We start from the raw sequence: 10841 nt of genomic DNA, 5'->3' as shown, positions 1-10841 counted from the left end.
TTCCCCTCTGGTTTCAGTTATATGTTAACTTCATATGGACAGGGTATGTCCTGGACCTTCAGCCTCACTTCTCAGCTATTCTCAATAGTAGCCAGCTTACCAACTGGCCAGTGTTCTAGAGGTCTGCCTGTGATATCCCCATGTCTCTCTTCCTCAGCTTTTTTATCTGTAAAATGGAGACAGCAACAATACCTATTAAGGTTTTTTTTGTAGAGAATTAAGTGAGTTAATTTTTGTTAAGTGCCTGGCACACATTAAACTTTATATAATGCCATTACTTATTATTATGGTAAGGGATCAGACCCTTTTCCATTTACCCTGATTTGATCCTTGGATTAATCATCCATCCTCACAAGTACAATGACCTTTCAACAGATTCTTTTTGTCTCCAGGCCTTTAAATATTTCTCTAGTTTGTGAGATACCACAAACCTTCAGCTTCTGCTTAATAACAACTTTGGGCTTCCCTTTTCTCTCTGAGTAAGCAATTTTTTATTACCAAAACAAAATGAAACAAAGGAAGAACACACCCTAATTATTTTTCCTTGTTGTTTCAAACTTATGTTCCCTGTCAATTCTTCCTTGAACCTCACTACCCTTCTCCCTCTCCCACCTGAGTATGAAGCATCTTATACCTTAAGTAAAATAAGATGAGAGGCATCTGGGTGGCTCAGTCAGTTAAGCATCTGCTCAGGTCATCATCTCAGCGTTCTGGGATCGAGCCCCTCAGCGTTCTGGGATCGAGCTCCCCACTCAGTATGGAGTCTGGTTGAGGATTATCTCTCTCTCTCTCTCTCAAATAAATAAATAAATTTATTTTTTAGAAAAAACATACCATGAGTATTTTCCTGGAATTGAAACTAAGTTCTTGTATCTACGTTGCAATGACCATGGCCTCAAACCAATTGAGCTCTCTCAAATCCATTACAACTTTAAGGGAGAGGGTGTTTTACCGTGATAAACATTTATTAACAATTACATGGGAACTCCAGAACTCCTAGGAACAGAATATAAACCTTCCTACTGAAAAAGCAGAGGCTTCACAAAGCTCACTTCTTCTGAGATGAAGACTATAGTACCTAACATTTCAAAGGAGAAAGCAAGGAGGCTTGTTTTATACCTACCTAGTTTGTAGAATTATAGGAATTTAGCAGGAAAGACCAGATATATTCAATACTCCCTCCTATTCTCACCTCCGCCTGTCCTTCCTCCCATTGCCGCCCCAGGCAATATGGCATGAAAAGGCTCAGCAAGAAATATTCATTTGTAAAAGAAAAACAAATCATTATAGCAACACTCACTGGTCATTCTGTAGCAAATGTGCAATGCTCAGATTTTGTATTTTCCTGAAATAACATGCACATTTTAGGCATGAAATTATGATTGTTTGACTGTGAAATGCTGCACCCAAACACCATGTGGCTTTTAGCAGCATATCATCATATCAAGAACTATTTTTACCCTTTGGCGATTTTTCCTGCCTTGGCTCTGAGAGCTAGTCCATACGGTATTTGTATGTGGCATCAGTGGCAAAGATTTTTTAGAAGAGTAGATTTCTTATGTAGTACCATGTACCAATGATAGCACAGAATCTAAAGAAGAAATTAAAATAACCTGCTTTCAGGTTCAACTGGCAAGAAATAAAGTCATAGTGAATATGAAAGAGGGAGAAACAAAGATGAGCAAGGACTTGAAGCCTACTGCTCTGTTCTTATTTCTCTTAAAAATTGCTGTACATGCCTACCAAGTTTTAAGAATAATTATAGTATTTTTAAAATGTAGAGTCTCTATTTCTTTCCCTTGAATTTGAATACTCGTGGCAATGAACTTTGTCCAGCATCCCATTTGAGAAAAGCAGACAGAAATCCTTAGAACTTCAACGTATTTGCTGCCTTTCAGAAGCCTGGGCAGAAGAAAAGAGCAACTTCGTAAAAGATTGAAGCACATATTGGTCCCCTTCCAGGACGCAGACATGAAGCCATATAAGAAATATTTTGAAAAGACAACCAAAATTAGCCAAACTCTTTAAACTTCCAAAACGCTTGGAGCAAAAGTCTGTTTTAGTTTAATCCAAATTAGTTTGCAGACTTAACTAGAAAGAGAAGCTATAGGAAAATATGAGCTGGCTTAACGTTTGTGTCTTGTCTATAACTACAAAGTGGGCTTTTGTCTCTTGAAGAGACAGATCTGGTTATGGGGGTTTCCAAACACATGATGACATAAAGGTATGGTGATACCGAGCCTGGACTCTTAGATTCAAAAGCTCCCTTTGCATTGAGCATAAGACAAAGCTATGCTAATTCATATAACATTTCTACCAGCCTGTCCATTCTAAGGAAATAACGGTGTTAGAAAAATCAGTAAATCAGCGTTATTTTATACTCACCCAATATATATTGCTGTGTGATTTGGCAAGCAGATGTTTCCAAAGCTGCTGAGATCACTTTTTAAGGTTTTCTAGTGTTAATCACAGTATCTTCTTCTCACAGCTACTTTTGTTGTTACTTCTTTAAGGATCTTCCAAGGCTATTCCTTTATAGTAAAATGTTCCCGAGTTTCTATACTTAAGCTGAAGCTCAACTTGTCCATGCAACCTAACTTGTTGCATATGTATTGCAAAGAAATTCCATTTTGTCAGTTGATTTATTGTTGTATCAGAAGGAATAAACTCTTGAACCCCAGGGGAGAAAAATTATGCTGTTCCATTCTACTCATGACATTTCAGCATAGGCCAAAAAATAACTGGGATTATTTTCTCAAGTGAACAAACTGAAATACATTAAAAAAAAAATAAAAATAAAAATTTTGTCGAGATCAATGGTTTCTAAACCTTTAATTGTAAGAATTGCTCCTCTTTCCGACAACGCTTAAGCTTCATTTTGTAAGTTTATTTTTTTTTAGAAAGCATTGCTAAATGATTTGTTTTTAAAAATTTGTCATCAAAATTAAGAAGGAGGATACTAGGTAAAGACACAAATGTGCAAAGTGATACACCTTCTTCTGGCTAATTCTTTGAGCGAAGTTATAGCTGCCTGATAATGGGATTTGGCTAAAACATTGTAACTGTCCTTGTCATTTTTCATCATATATGTTTCATCATATATGTTTCATCATATATGTTTCAAGCTCCATACAACAATAGCCGTGGCAACAATAATAAGGAAGAACCAGTATGAATGTTTGTAGGCTGTGCAGATACTAGCATAAAAGAAAGGAACCTTTCAAGTTCTCAACCCGGAGAAGTAGGAACTATGTACAACCCCACGTTAGAGAAGGTGAATCTGAGGCTTGGAGAAGTTGAGTGGTTTGGTCAAAATCATAAATCTAGGAGATGGCAGTCAGGACGTTGAACTGATTCTCCTGACTTTTCAGCCCATGCATGAATTTCAACACATCCCTGGGCTGTTTCCCTCCAGCACCAGAAACTAGCCCCCAGGTACCCAAAAAACTAGATCACCAAGATTGTCTTTACTATGATTTTCTTTCAAGTTGCCGTCTTCCTTCACCCCTCTCTCCACACTCCCACTGCCACAGGAGGGGGAACTGGCCTCAAAAATGTAGCATTGCTTCAGAAGGGGTATCTGCAGGATTAGCCTAGGCTAGTAGACGTCCTTCTGAGTTGTTGTCGCTGATCACCTCGAGTATGATCATCAAACAAAAGAAAGGGGCAAGGAACATCAAATGAGAAATGCCTCAATTAAGATTCTCAGGTCCCCCAAATGTGACATATCAAAAAGGCTTTTCTAATGAAGAAAAACACGGGTCTCAAAAAGAGAATTGTGGTACTTGAAGTTGTGTCAATGTGTTATTCAGCTTTATACTGTGAAGCAACTTACAGTACTCCAATTGTTTACTCACTCGGCTACATGTAAAATGTGTACTTAGGAATGCTTTATAATAAGATAGTCAACAAAGTCGGTCTTATTTAACTGCACTGATTAGAAGGGGCAAGCATTTCACTTTGGCACAGTGTGGCCCACTACCTCATTTCATCCTGTTTGAAATATTACTCAGAGTTCAGAATGCCAGGCTTTGAGCAGAGAAGAACAATGTGTGGTTTCAAAAATAAATAAATAAAATAACAATAGTGATGATGAGAAGAGGGTGAAATAATGCAATCCCTGATTCTGGCAGACGGCAGCTAGTTTGGGGGACGCGAGTCCCATGATGTTACCAAAACAGAATCTAAAAAAAAACCCTGCAATTACAAAAGATGCAAAGTTTAAACCTACCCTGTAGGAGTGAGGGTCACCAAAGCACTGGGTGACTACATGAGAAAGACTCGAAGAAAATGCCTCTGAGGAGAGCTACTGGTGAGGGGCAGAGAGAAATTGCCAGGCAGCCTGAAAACAAACTTGACCTTAATGGTGACCATATTAAAAGTATAACAGAAAACCTCATGGAGCAAAACCAGAGCAGTAAGGAAAACATACAGAAACTCTGTGGGGTCACTTAAGTGTTTTTCATTTGTTAATAGAAATGAAATGTTTGACTGCTGGCCCCTGAGATTTGTGGATATCTCACCTAGTTGGGTTCCAGATTTTGCTCCAAAAAAGAAAATCTCCTCTTCCGTGAGCATAGAGTGAGATCATTTATCTGAAGGAGTAAGTCATGTTGGAGACTTGTGATCGTCACGTTAGTCATCTTGAGGTGAAGAAACTGTAAGTGCAAACAGACTAAACGACTCTTCAGTGCCATTAGTGTAGTCAGTCAGAGGTGTGCTCACAGGGTGTGAGTGTGTGCGTGCCATGGCCAGGAAAATGAATTTTAATCCCTTCATGATATATCTTGTATTTATTTGTCCACATTTTTACAATTCTGAAATATGAGCACATTTACATTTATTGCATGCATTTTAAAAGGCCATGTTTTATTTCCTTTGTTTTTAGTTTTCTTTCCTTCTTTATTCCTCCCTCCCTTCCTTCCTTCTACCCTTCCTTCCCTCCTTCTTTCCTCCCCCGCTCCCTCCCCTCATTTCTTCCTCCCTCCCTCCCTTCCCTCCTTCCTCCCTCTCCTCTCTCTTTCCTTCCTTCCTATCATTCTTTCCTCCTTTTCTTTCCCATATTCCCTCTTTTATTATCTGCCTCCCCCACCAAGAACTGTTGCTAAATCTATGATCCATCTTATATTTTCACCTCTGTTACATTAAAAACCTTCCAGATTGAGATCAAAGCCAGCAACAACAGAATTCCCAAGAAGCAGATCATGAATATGATGGAAGTTTGGGAATGCCACAAGTACAGATGTACTTGTTTATTTATTTTAAATGCCCTGAAATACAAGCTATCCAAGGACTAGAACATATCTTTTCTAACTATAAAGCTAGCGTTTTTTTGACTCTATCACATTTACCATTTTAATTATTGTTTTCACCCTTTGACAAAGTTACGGAAAAAATACCATAATACTTCATTCACATTTAAGCTTCTGGCCAGCACCGAGTAAAATTGAGACTGAGTCAATATTTTGTGAATTTCATTAGTGAAGACAGTTCATATTTTCTTTTTTTTTTTTTTTTAGATTTTACTTATTTATTTAGAGAGAGAGTGAGCAGGGGGAGTGGCAGGCAGAGAGAGAAGAAGGGCAGGGAACCCGCTGCAAGGAACCTGATGCAGGACTGGATCCCAGGACCCTGGGATCATGACCTGAGCTGAAGGCAGATGCTTAACTGACTGAGCCACCCAGGCATCCCAGATAGTTCATATTTTCTGAACATTAGGCTTGTGTAGAAAGTTGCTCTAAAATTATTACACTTAATTAGTTGATAAAACTCCATTTTAATTAATAGATCATAGAGTAAGCCTCAGAGTGTTTTACAAACATTCGCATAGATCCAGAAAGTGTGGGTAGAGAGTATTTTTGTGGACTTGATTTAAAATTTAGAAATTCTGTGTACTTATTTAGCTGTACCAATTTTAGATTATTTTATTAGCGTGCTCAGATGATACAATTTTTTTTTTCTAAAAATCATCTCAAGACAACTTCCCAAGGTCTCTCACTGTATAGAAGGAGGGGAGGCTGGGTAAGAAACCATCATGGACCATTTATTTTTTTCTCTTTTTTCCCCTTCTGCATTGACATTCATCTTTTACGAGTGTATATTTCCTTTGAAAATTGCCACTGGTTTGAACCACAACCACTTTAAAGATTAGGATCATAGCTTATTTATGGATTTTTACAACTATTAGTACAAGACTGGGTTTTAAAATAGTTTTAGAGGAGAATAATCATTCTCTCTCTTTTCTGATTTCAACAGTCCAGGATACCATTGATTTATTAAAATATCCCTTCTAACTGATAAATCCAAATACTGTTTGCCCAAGTAAAAGTACGTTGGAGATATTGGCCAGAAGTTTATACTCATTCCAAGGAGAAATCTCTGCCTAAGAATTCATCCGATTGAGTATATGATGCAACCTTTATGATCAAAAGTTACCTTTTTGCTTCCCTTATGCTCCAGATTTAAAGAAAGAACAAAATTTCAACCACTCTTCCTACATGTCAGACAGCCCATTTCTCCAGTCTTCTCCAAATGAAACAATACAGATGTATTAGCGTAATTATCGTGTAAGGTCATTTACCACTTTGTAATTGCTGCAGGTTGTGAATGATGTATGAAATGAAAGCATCTGCAGTGCAAATAGAACATAGGCAAGAATGTGCTGTGTGCTAATTAGGTAGCCATCTAATGATAAGACCCTAGGGAAACAGGACAGCAAAATCCCACAGTGCTCTGCAGTCACAAGGCAACAAAACATTCCTAAGGAGTTCAAAAATATATCCATTATTAAGTATAATCCTTTCCTCCCCTTGGACTCTCTGAACTCTGTTCCCTGCATGCACACACCCCTTCTATCTACTTCAGCCTTTGCAATGCAAATCAGGCCCCAACAGTCAAGAACCATCTGATTGCCATGAGAAACTGTCCTATTTAGTCGTATTAAAGATTGAGGACTTATTTGAAGAGTGTTGATGAGTCGTGGTTTTTATTGTTTTCCTGGTCCTTTCTATTGAATTTTTTTTGTTTGTTTCAAGAGTGAGCCACATTGCTAAGGAAGAGTGGCGAGGCTTAGTCATCACAACCTCAACTGCTTGGGGTGAAAGGAAGGGAATTCATGTTACTTAAAGCAAAATCTTACTTTCTTTATGCAACAATCCAACAGGCTTAGAATACATAGACCAAACAGTGTTTAACGAGCTGAGTTTTTCTCAGAGTTAGGATCATAGAGTTAACCAACTCTTAAATATTCACCTATTTTGTATGGATGAACTGTAAATCTCAGGAGTCTGTTAAAGGGAACACGTGACACCAAATATACTAATTAATTAATTAGGTAATGAATTCAGTCAAATTAATCAGTGAGATGTTCCTTCTCCACTACAAAAAATGTTTGTTTAGTTTCCCTTGCCTCCATTTGGGTAGAGAGAATTTAATTCCATAAGTTGCCTACCAAAGTGTAAAATCTAATTATCCTGAATGCCAATAATGACCATCACTTTCTTCTATCGTGTTCTGTCTGCTATTTATATATTTTCTACTCATCTGGCTTTGTCCTTGTGCTCAACGTAATGTACTTCTTATGATGTTACACTGTCATTTCCCATTTCCACTCCAGTACAGCAGGATTACTATAAACTTGTCTCCAGTGACAACATTTGACCTTGTGGTTAGTTTCTTGTCTTTCTATTCACTATTATTTGTGACTCATAAATGCTGCTAATAAAATTTGTTTATGTGCTTCACACAACAGGTTCAAATCCTTTGTAAACTCTTCCTTTAGCTGGAAACTTCAGGCCACATTGATTTTTTTTCTGCCAATCTTTAAAAAAAAAAGATTTTATTTATTTATTTGACAGAGAGAGAGAGAGAGAGAGACAGCCAGTGAGAGAGGGAACACAAGCAGGGGGAGTGGGAGAGGAAGAAGCAGGCTCCCAGCAGAGGAGCCTGATGCGGGGCTCGATCCCAGAACGCCAGGATCAGCAGGATCGCACCCTAGGGGGAAGGCAGACGCTTAACGACTGAGCCACCCAGGTGCCCCTTCCTGCCAATCTTCTAACTGATGAGCTTCTCTGCATTTTTTCCCCTAGCTTCTTGCCACTTCACAGCTCCGGAAGTAAATAGAACTTAGCAACTGCTTTTCATTCATTCCACAACATCAGTTTTTAGATTGGGAATAAGGATCCCCATATATTGATTGCTGGCGTAGATAGGATAAATTTATCCTTAAATTATTTTAGAACTTTTGTATATGTCTGCTTAGAAGATGCAATCATTTTCTTTCTATTAAAAAAGATGTATCGGGTGCTTACTATGTTACAGCAATAGATACAGATTCTCAGACCTAGTGGAAAAGAGGCAAAGAATGTCATTTTTATCCTGCAGCTTGCACTGTAAGAGGCAGATTGTCAACAAATAAATAACCAAGGAGATTCTCAGGTAGTTATAAGTATTTGGCAGAAAATTAAGAGTGCATGTGATAGTGAATGCAAATTTAGACTGAGGATTTAAGAAGATCTCTCTGAGGATGTGATATTTATGTGAAGATCTGAATGACACAAAGGAGCTAACTGTGATAAAATCTATGGGCAGAACATTTCAACTAAAAGGAAGAGTTAGTGAAAAGGTCAAAAGGCAAAAATAAGCTTAGATCCATTAGAAGTTCCTGGAAGTTCTTAAGCCTGGAAATATGTGTACAGTGTAGGATTTTACAAGCTTCCTCAGGCTTCAGTGGGAAGAACTGAAGAATCAGGATTTAAACCAGAGCCCTGTCAGTTGGTGGTTGCAGTAGTCCAAGCAAGAGAAGATGATGACTTGAACAAGGGACAGGTAATGGAAATGGAAAGAATTAGATGGATTTGGAATATATTATGGAAGCAGAGTTTATGGGGTATACTTGGAGAAGAGGTGGGAATAGAACTAATAGAAAGAGGATTAAAGGATAATTCCAAGGTTTTTGATGATCAACAAGTAGATGTGGGTCCATTTATTCAAGCAAGAATAGGGGAGAAACCTCTTCCTTGGAAAAAGGAGAATAAAAGCTTTGCATTGGCCATGTTTTGACTTACACAGTCTTAGAGTAATGCCTTTGAGAATGTCAAGTTAGTACTGGAGATAAATTTGAGATTCATTGGAGCCCTGAGACTACAGAGCTCACCTAAGGAGTTTATATAGATAGACAAGATAAAAGGGAGCAGAATCATGCCTCGAGGGACCGCCGATGATAAAGGTAGAACAGAGGAAGCAAACAAAGAAGACTGAAAGGAAAGGCCAGAGAAGTAGTTAATATTATGATATTATGGTGTCCCTGGAGGCAAATAAAGAAAATCATTTCAAGGAAGAAGCAAAGGGGCCCAAATGGGTGAGTAGGAGACCCCAGCCTCCATGGCCACACACACAAAAAACAAAACCCAAAAATCAAACCAACAAAAAACAATAATTAGACAGTGATCTATGAATAAAAATAGTTCAGGGAGAGCTCAGGGGTCCACTTCAGAAACTTCAGGAACACAGTGAAACAAAAAAGCCTGAGAATAACTGAAAAGGGAAGGAAGAACAGCTTCCTGTTCCCTGCATCATCCCACCCTCCAGGGCAGCACTCAGCATCAAGAGAAAATGCCCCAGCTAGAAGTTCCTGTCACCAGGAAAGGGAGAGCGGGGGTAAGTAACCCGCTCCTCCAGCCTTTTGGGGCACCACATGAAGGACCCACTTTGGTTCTGCCCTACTCAGAGACTGACAAAGCTGAGGTGTATAGAGATCGCTAAAAACAAGAAAGAAGAGCAGGGGTTCTCAGTATCAGCCACGTAGCAGGAGAGACAATGATTTAGAGTGACCTGCTCTGCAGAAGATCCCAGAAGCTTTCACCACTGCAGAAACAGACCCAACACAGCTGCTGGGACCCGCTGCAGATTTCATCAGGTTCTGCCCACAGCTATTTGCCTTTGCAGACACCAGCTCCCTGAGTCCTTCCCTGCTCTCTTCCTCCCCCGTGCCTAAACCTGGGATCTGCACCAGCAGCAAGAGTATGACTCCGACCTAGATCCCTGCAGCACCTTACCCAAGCCCCACCACATGCACGCATTTTGGGGCTAGCTACTCCAGCTGTATAACCGTATGCCGCCAGCAGCCCAGTCACTGGCCTCCACCTCTGTGTGTGCACCAGTGACAAGATATTGCAGCCCCGAAAGTGCATGTCAACAGCCCACGTGCGGCCCTTTCTTCTGTCACTGGCCTGCACCACCGGGCTCCCCTACAGCTCGCTCCTCCAGCTATGGACCTGCATGCCCCTAGCCTGACTTCCGACCCTGGTCTCACTGCCTTACACCCATGGTGAGACCCTGCAGCCACAGTGGTACACTCCAACAGCCAGGAGCCCTCAGCTGCACATAGGCCCAGCTGCGGGCTCTCTCCTGTCCCTGACCTGTACTCCCAGCCTTGTTTGCAACTAGCCCCTCCAGCTGCGCACCTACGCCCTGCCAGCCAGCCTCTCATCACCAGCTTCCATGGCTGTGCGCATACCTATGGCCAGACTCTGCAGCCACAGGAGTGTATACCTACGGCCGGGACCCGCACAGCTGTCCATGCCCCTTCACGGCTGACCCTGGCCCTGACCACCACATGTGTACCGGCAGCTGACCCCCTAGCCCTACACAAGCACCGGCAGCTGGACCCCACTGCTGAGTGTGTGGGCCCCACTGCCTCGGGCCACCATCACTGCCTACCCTGGTCTCTAGCTGCTAGAACTTGAGGCACTGCTGAGCGCCCCCAAGAACACTTGCCTCCTCTGTGGACCAAGAAAGAGTATACTTTAAATATCACTTAGGATCAGGGTGGCATTAACTTG

The 10841-nt window shown here is 40.5% G+C and overlaps 2 long non-coding RNA genes across 3 annotated transcripts in view; one reads left to right on the top strand and one right to left on the bottom strand.

Annotated features, from left to right (window-relative positions):
• LOC103659475 overlaps positions 1-2573 on the bottom strand; it is a 32838-nt gene extending 30265 nt beyond the window's left edge. Inside the window, exon 1 of the long non-coding RNA XR_567487.1 lies at positions 2386-2573. This is a non-coding gene — a long non-coding RNA (uncharacterized LOC103659475). The remainder of the gene's footprint in view (positions 1-2385) is intronic.
• Positions 1-10841, top strand: part of LOC103659473 — a 30953-nt gene that overhangs the window by 6248 nt on the left and 13864 nt on the right. The gene's annotated exons all lie outside the window — the stretch shown is intronic.

The sequence above is a fragment of the Ursus maritimus genome, unplaced genomic scaffold, assembly GCF_017311325.1.
Source record: "Ursus maritimus isolate PB19 unplaced genomic scaffold, ASM1731132v1 scaffold_1, whole genome shotgun sequence".
In the NCBI taxonomy this organism is placed as follows: Eukaryota; Metazoa; Chordata; class Mammalia; order Carnivora; family Ursidae; genus Ursus; species Ursus maritimus.
Note: the sequence above shows the minus strand (reverse complement) of the source record. Positions and strands in the feature narration are given on the sequence as shown.